Source organism: Oncorhynchus masou, chromosome 4 (assembly GCF_036934945.1).
Source record: "Oncorhynchus masou masou isolate Uvic2021 chromosome 4, UVic_Omas_1.1, whole genome shotgun sequence".
Taxonomy (NCBI): domain Eukaryota; kingdom Metazoa; phylum Chordata; class Actinopteri; order Salmoniformes; family Salmonidae; genus Oncorhynchus; species Oncorhynchus masou.
Genome location: NC_088215.1, coordinates 16,664,322 through 16,672,689, shown reverse-complemented (window position 1 = coordinate 16,672,689; position 8,368 = coordinate 16,664,322). Strand labels below are relative to the sequence as shown.

Here is an 8,368-nt window from a genome sequence, read left to right as displayed (position 1 = left end):
AGGGGGACACGTCTGGCACTGCAGGATTTGAATCCCTGGCGGCGTAGTGTGTTGCTGTATTGTAGGCTTTGTTACTTTGGTCCCAGCTCTCTGCAGGTCATTCACTAGGTCCCCCCGTGTGGTTCTGTTATTTTTGCTCACCGTTCTTGTGATCATTTTGACCCCACGGGGTGAGATCTTCCGTGGAGCCCCAGATCGAGGGAGATTATCAGTGGTCTTGTATGTCTTCCATCTCCTAATAATTGCTCCCACAGTTGATATATTCAAACCAAGATGCTTACCTATTGCAGATTCAGTCTTCCCAGCCTGGTGCAGGTCTACAATTTTGTTTCTGGTGTCCTTTGACAGCTCTTTGGTCTTGGCCATAGTGGAGTTTGGAGTATGACTGTTTGAGGTTGTGGACAGGTGTCTTTTATACTGATAACAAGTTCAAACAGGTGCCATTAATACAGGTAACGAGTGGAGGACAGAGGAGCCTCTTAAAGAAGTTACAGGTCTGTGAGAGCCAGAAATCTTGCTTGTTTGTAGGTGACCAAATACTTATTTTCCACCATAATTTGCAAATAAATTCATTAAAAATCCTACAATGTGATTTCTGGATTTTTTTCTAATTTTGTCTGTCATAGTTGAAGTGTACCTATGATGAAAATTACAGGCCTCTCTCATCTTTTTAAGCAGGAGAACTTGCACAATTGGCTGACTAAATACTTTTTTGCCCCACTGTTATTTGCAAAAAAAGCTGATCCAGTCAAAAAAGCTGGTTTAAAAAAAAAAATTTGTGGAAAAATATCACAATTGGTCTGCCTGTGTAAACGCAGCCATAGAACGGATCTTTTCACTTCCAATTTCAATTTTACCACCTCTATGTGGATCTCAACCCTGATACAAACCATATCCTCCATATGCAACCTCTGACTGGACGCTCAGATTCTTTTGATCTGAAAGTTTTATTTTTTGCACATGTCCTGCCATTATCATGACAACCACCCCAAAATGTAAAGGAACAGTGACAGGAAATGAGCATTGCATCTGTGTGCTATCCGGGATCCTTAGGACTACTTCAGAGGCTATGTCAGTTTGAACGTGCAAATCGGATGTGGGTCGCATGTAAAACTGAGTAAACAAAAAGAAAAACGATTGGATGTAGAAGGAAAGTCAGATTTGGGTTTTTAGAGTGGCTATTAAAACACAGCCTTCGTGTCATAGCTTTATGTAGTGTACTGAAGTTGTCATTGATTGCTTTTATTACATACCATTATACATTCAATTGATTCAGTATTAATCAATGTTGCAAGGAATTACTTGCATTGCAGACCAATATTCATGTTTCTTTCTCTCCAGCCGACAATCTGACATTAGGCTTTCTTATGGCACCTGGAGGTACTTTTATAGAAGTTTCCTGTCAGCAGCTAAAGAGATCCGGAGGGTGGCAGCCATTCAGAAACGCACCAATAAAGCTGTCATTATCCAACACTGACACCAGCTTCCATGACCATCCCTCTCCTCACATGATCTACAAGAGTGGCACTTAAGGTATGAAAGGCTGACTGACACTTGTGTGTTTCCCCCCTATTGTCCTGTATATGAACATGTGCTATGAACAAAGCACTGCACAACATGAGGATGTTCTATTCCAGAAGCATGATGAGATTCCACATCTGGTGCTTTGGAGTGCTCAAAGAATTATCAGACAAGCTGTGAAGTTGGGAGGTCAGGAATAAGGTGTTTATTAGGTTTTATATTTGTAAGCCTAGCTGTCTTTAGTAGGTATTTAACATAGAGATAGATAGAGGACTCATCTTTATATCTGTGCCATTATAGCTGTGACAGCATGGGCAGAGCCATTGAGGCTACAACCCATAGGAATCCCCACCCAGTTGACTACTTTAACTTCTTGACGCACCCATCCCGTTAGCGGGATCATTTTCATCAACACCCGCTGAATTGCAGCGCGCCAAATTCAATTACTAAACATATTTAATTTTCATTAAATCACAAGTGCAATATAGCAAAACACAGCTTAGCTTGTTGTTAATCCAACTGGCGTGTCAGATTTCAATACAGCTTTTGGGCGAAAGCATAACAATTGTTTATGTAAGAACATCTCTCTCAGTCGACAAAATATTACAAACACCTAGCAGCCAAGTAGATTGGTCACAAAAGTCAGAAAAGCAATAGATTAAATCGCTTCCCTTTGATGATCTTTGGATATTTGCACTCACGAGACTCCCAGTTACACAATATATGTTCCTTTTGTTCCATAAATATTATTTTTATATCCAAAATAACTCCATTTGTTTGACGCATTATGTTCAGAAATCCACAGGCTCGAGCGGTGATGACATCGCAGATGAAAATTCCAAATAGTATCCGTAATGTCCACAGAAAAGGGTCAAACGTTTTTTATAATCAATCCTCAGGTTGTTTTAAAAATATATAATCGATAATATGTCAACAGGGACTGTCGCTTTTTCAATAGGAGAGGGAGAGACAATGGCTGCCCCACTTTGTTGCGCAAGCAAAACTCTGCAAACACCCAGCTGTCCACTGACGCGATGTTATCTTTCTCGCTCATTTTTCAAAATGAAAGCCTGAAACTATGTCTAAAGACTGTTGACACCTTGAGGAAGCCTAAGAAATAGGCAGTTTCAAATGGATACGTTTTTTTTTTGCCAAAAACAAAAATCCTGCCCCCTACACTCAAGAAGTGATGGCGGTGCCCATGCTAAAATGGCCTTTTGGCCACTAGAGACCTCTATCTTTCTCTATGGGCATTTACCCCCTCGTCACAGCTTTTATGTCTAGAGTCCAACCATAGGTTAGTTAGCCTACACAATCACAGTCCATAGCATATGACTAAGCTCAGATGGGATAATCTGGTAAATAAAGGTAGCATAGGCTATATTTACACAGGAAGCCCAATTCTGATATTTTGCCCAATTATTGTCAAAAGATATGATCTGATTGGTCAAAAGACCAATTAGTGTCAAAAGATCAGAATTGGGCTGCCTGTGTAAAGGCAGCATAGATGGAGATCCATCTTAAATTGGCAAGAGGAAAAATTAGTCAATTACATAGGAAAATCTTGACCTACATTTTGACTGCAATCTTCTCATCAACTTCTTCAAAGCTAAACTGTCAGAATTCCTGCCATGATGAGCCTTCTAAGTCAAACAGCAAAAGCACAAAGCACTTATTAGATTGATCCCACAGAAGTTTCTGCTGCAAAATTGTGCCTGGGAGCTTACGGATGTTGTTTTAATTTCCCTTCGTCAACATCTTCAGTAGATATAGCTAGGTAAGTTAGTATTTCCATGATACTGGTGAGTTTACCTCAAGTTTACTGCATGTGTAGAGCACACGTTTTCAGAAGTATTTAGTCTATTTCTCCTTTTGAACTTGCTAGCATATCTTCCATATTTCCAAAATATTTTTATAATACAGTCCATGAGTACAGCAAAATACTAGCCTATTGTTGCTTTTACTTTGTGGTTTGACTTTTATTTCCAAGAGAGGAAGTCCTCAAATGATGGTGAGTTCTCACCATTTAGGCCCATAGGCTACTTTGCCATGTCCACCTATCTCACTCCAGATCGTCAGTGTTGTTCATCAAATGTTTTATTTTTTTATTGAAACAGAGGCGTCATGCCCATAGAAGGCACAGGGGCACGTGCCCCCCTCAGATTTGTCCTGTTTTAAAACATTTCAATAAAAAAATGTATACAAATATGTTTTTGTTTATTTCATTGTTGTCGTTTCTCTGTAATACTGCCAGCCACCTAGCAATTTTATGAAGATTACTTTAGCTAGCCCAGGTAAGTCTCCAATCTCTCAACCTCATAACCAGCTACCAAGAAGCCATTTCAGGCTATCAATAAAGTTATAGTAACTAGCTTGTCTCACTATCTTAGCTGGCAAGCCTGCTGGCAATGTTGGTAGACTTTAGAAAAGCAAACAACTACTAAACGTACTGAATAAGACTCAATCTTTTATGCAGATTTGATCAGCGATGCAGAAAAGCATATTTAGTTTCTTTAAAAGAAGATCACCACCAGTCAGGAGGATACAGGCAGCTCAGGAGTTATGCTTAGATATACAGAAAAATATACATATATTTTTTTTCCATAGAATTAAGCATAATGATTAGGGCTCTAGATTGCAGGAAAAGGCTTTTTCAGGTGTTAGAAACAGCCTTCCTCAAGTACTTTGTGCCCACACAGATTTCTAGGGGTGCATGACGCCGCTGAACACGATGTTAGTTTAAAAAAAAAATGTCAGGTAGCAGGTGTTAATTATTGACAATAGGGGGAGCCATTCTCCTTATTATATTAGATTTTACTAGACATTTGTTGCAAATGAGAACCTGCATCCCTTTAATTCAAAATTCTATAGAGGAACCCACCTCCACACATCTCTCCCCCTTCCTTCCTTCCTTCCTTCCTTCCTTCCTTCCTTCCTTCCTTCCTTCCTTCCTTCCTTCCTTCCTTCCTTCCTTCCTTCCTTCCTTCCTTCCTTCCTTCCTTCCTTCCTTCCTTCCTTCCTTCCTTCCTTCCTTCCTCCCTCTCCCTCTCCCTCTCTCTCTTCCCTCCCCCCCTCTGGTCTCTAGTAGAGGAGGGGGTGGACAGCGAGTCAGCGCACTTTGAGATCTACGTTCTAAGGCAGATGGAGGTGCCAGTTGTACGTTGTCTCTAGCTCTGGGTAGTACCTCAGCATGCCGCCTGTTTGATACGTTTAACAGTTGTCCTGGAGAAGGCTTTACATCTTAAATAACCGGAAGGCTCCTGGTTTTGGCAGAAAAGGAAGAGATGAAGAAGATTTGTAACAGTTGGAGAATTTACTGATAACCCTCCTCTCAGCTCACACAAACCGCCAAAACGGAAGGCTTTGGAGTATTCAATTTTTTTTTTCGTTGTATGTTTTTTCTCTTCCTTATCGTGGTGCTGGGAGGTGCTTCATCTTTTCATATATTCGCTCTCTCTATCATTTGCCTCCTCATTTATTTCTCCATCTACCTGCTGTACAATTTCCTCTATTTATGAGTGAGAGAGAGAGGAGGGGGAGTTTTTATTTTTATTTTGAGACTTTTTTTCTTTCCCTTTTTTTCTTTCCTGTCTCTTTCCTCTCTCCCTCCTCACCATTCCATCCTTTTCGATCCTTATTCCTTTCCTTCTCTCCTCTACCCTTTTCCACCAGTTCTCCACAGCACATTCCTCTCCCTCTCTTTCTCTGTCTTTAAACTCAGATGTAAATTTTTTAAAGAAAGAAACAACTAAACAGCAACTTTTCTTCAATGACTCCTTTTCCCCCATTTTCCTTATCTTCCTCCTCTGGTCCTTCCTCACCCACATCCTATGCATCACAATTTTGCGGGATTCTTAAATTGGTAACTCTAGGTAGGTTTACTATTGTTTAGTGTCTGTCTATCTGTCTGTCTGTGTGTGTATTTGTGTGTGCTTTACGTATACATGAAACACACATACACACACACTCACACACTAAACTATGGCGAAAAGGAGAGAGATTATATCTGGTACTCATAGTCAGTTGATGTTGGTCTCACAATTCTCCCATGCCCATTCTTTCGCCGCGTCAGTTCAGTCAAACTTCATCCATTTTTAATTGTTGTCTTTGAGGAATACAGTTATCTATCTTGGCGTTTTCTCTGTCTCGCCTTATACATTGCATTTCTCATATGTACCTGATGCCATTTTGAGTCTTAATTGGAAGATTAGCACAAAATGACTACGTTTTGCCTGAAGTTTTGACTCGTGATTTCGCAAACTATGTATTTGGACAGAAACTTAAAAACTGCCAGTGTTGGGTAAGGTATTACTGGACCCCTATGGTTATTTCTGGTTGTTTGACATATCACGGTTAATGTTTGATTTTCAATTTCTTTCATTCAGCTGGTCCATCATCTGTATGTAGCTTTCTCACCCCCACCCACCCACTTGCCCCCCCCCCCCTCTCTCTCACCATGAATTATTGACACGCACACATTACCCAAAAGTAATAAACATCCCATACCAATTTCCCTTTTAGTTTTCAATTCTGTTTGTTTCTGCATCCCCCTCCTTATTTCGGTTTGATGTTTTTTCAACTAGAATGGACAGTTCTCCATAAATTGTCTCTGGAGCTGTTTCTTCCCCTTCCTTGTATTCCACCTCTCTTGTATCTCAAAAGGCACGTAAATCAGGAAAGGCTTCCTGGCTTAGTTGTTGAAAAGTAGATTAAAAAGCTTGTAAAGCCTTGGCTTGCGACAGATCTGAAGACCGCTGTTCACAGTGTGTGTGTAGGTTTGAAATAGTGACAGACTGATAGACAGATAAGAATAGAAATCAGTAGGAGAAGAATGTTGTTCATCTCATTGCTCTCCATCTCTCTCTGTCAAATTCCCCTCTTATTTTATGATGGTTCTTCTCAGCATCTGAGTTATATGTCTTATGGGAGGTCCCTTTTCAATCATCAACATCACCAGTTCATCCAAAATAAGTTATTAATGTAGCCCTTGTGTGTCCATTGGAAACACACACACACACACGCACACATGCACACACGCTCACACACGCACAGTTTATGGCAAACAATTTCAATCAATAGCATTCACATCTTCAACTTTTGTCTTTTTTCTTCTTCTTGTGGATTGAAAAGGGGGTTCAATTCAAACAAACACCCCATGTTTATTGCTTTGAGCAGGATTTCACCATGAAGGACTAAGGAACCCACACCACATTTTGTGTTTTCAAGTGGCAGCTCTGTCTTTACTGTTGTCCCACTCCTCTGATCACCACTAAATTAATAATGAGTTACAGACAAGAGTTAAATAGGTGAGTAGTGGATTGAACTGTGTGTGTACGTGCCTCTGCTTGCATCTATAGTGTGTGTGCTTGCAGGCGTGTGAGAGAGAGTATAAGTGTGTGTGTGTGTGCGCACTAGCATGTAGGGTTGTCTGTGTGTGTATTCCGGATGAACTTTGATTAGTAGGTTGCGTTCTAACGGGGTGTACAGTATCTAGATCTCTCTCTGTCCTTTTAGATCTATCCTCACCACACTTTCTTATCACAGCTTCTGATCTTAATAAGTGTTCTATACATTTACTCTCTACATGAACTGTACTGTATAGAACAGCTCATTGTGTCATCCAGGGTTGCCCAACTGGTGGCCTGCAGGCTGAATTTGGCCTGGGGGTGGTTTGATTTGGCCCCCCAAGTTTGAGCGAAAACACATAAAAGACTGTAAAAACACCAGAAAATGATCTCCAAGTGATTTGAATTTTGGAACGCATTTCCCACGCATAGAGAGACACGTGATCATATATAAATATAAGCAAGGCTTGAAAATATTATGTTTTAGTCAAATATTATATCTGTTTGAGCTTCTTGCGGTCAATTTGCAGTCTAGGAATGATTTGTAATTATGTTCCGGCCCCCCGACCATCCGCTCAAGAATCGTCCCGTGGCTGAATCTAGTTGATGATCACTGATGTGGTCTTTAGGCCTGCCCCTCCTCTCCTCTCCATCTAAACACATTGTTTTGTGTCTATATATAACTCACTCAATTAGTACATCAAATCAAATGTTATTGGTCACATGCACAGTAGGCTACAATGCAGAGTGATACTGTTCATGTATAGATGTAGGATCCTAATTTGATCACTTTTGTTGCTGAGAAATATCGAGCTTTGTGATTTACATCAATTCACTGAAAACCCACGCTGACAAAGTTATATAAACAATATTGTACTTTTCATGTAGTCTGCTTTTGGCCAGTTTAATAACCTAACCACCGATCAAGCAACATTATGGACTAAACGTTCAAATCCTGTTGCTGCAGGATTATTTTGCTGTGGCAATATAGGTCAAATTAAGATCCATGGTCTAGTATGGCTGCATTGTCTTGCTGGTTTGATCTATCTATCTTCAATAGGGCACGATTCTGACACGAGTTAAGTGCGTGTAAATTAACGTAATTCCCTTTTTATGTACCTTTCTCTCTATTAAGCATGAGAATAGTGTACTCTTCACCTGCTGTTCATTTTGGATGAAGATGGAATAAATGAAGGTACAGCAGAGGTGTCTACAGATACACCGTATTCTGACCTTGATTTAATTCCCTAATAAGTCTACCACCTTTACTCATAAGGAAACCATGAATAAGGTCTAGTGAACCTACTGGTTCCAAGTGGAAAAAGCATCTTCTTCATGCACTGTAATTTACAATTTGATAAGATCTATTGATAAGAGCTATGTACAGTGCATTCAGGAGGCTCCCGAGTGGCGCAGCGGTCAAAGGCACTGCATCTCAGTGTTAGAAGCGTCACTACAGACCCTGGTTCAATTCCAGTCTGTATCACAACCGGCCGTGATTG

At 40.4% G+C, this 8,368-nt stretch overlaps 1 protein-coding gene across 1 annotated transcript in view; it reads left to right on the top strand.

Moving 5' to 3' along the window:
- Nucleotides 1-6,389: 6,389 nt before the first annotated feature.
- LOC135524708 (glutamate receptor ionotropic, NMDA 2B-like) overlaps nucleotides 6,390-8,368 on the top strand; it is a 148,797-nt gene continuing 146,818 nt past the window's right edge. The window contains 1 exon segment of the mRNA XM_064952480.1: nucleotides 6,390-6,827. The gene's annotated coding sequence lies outside the window, so the exon portion shown is untranslated.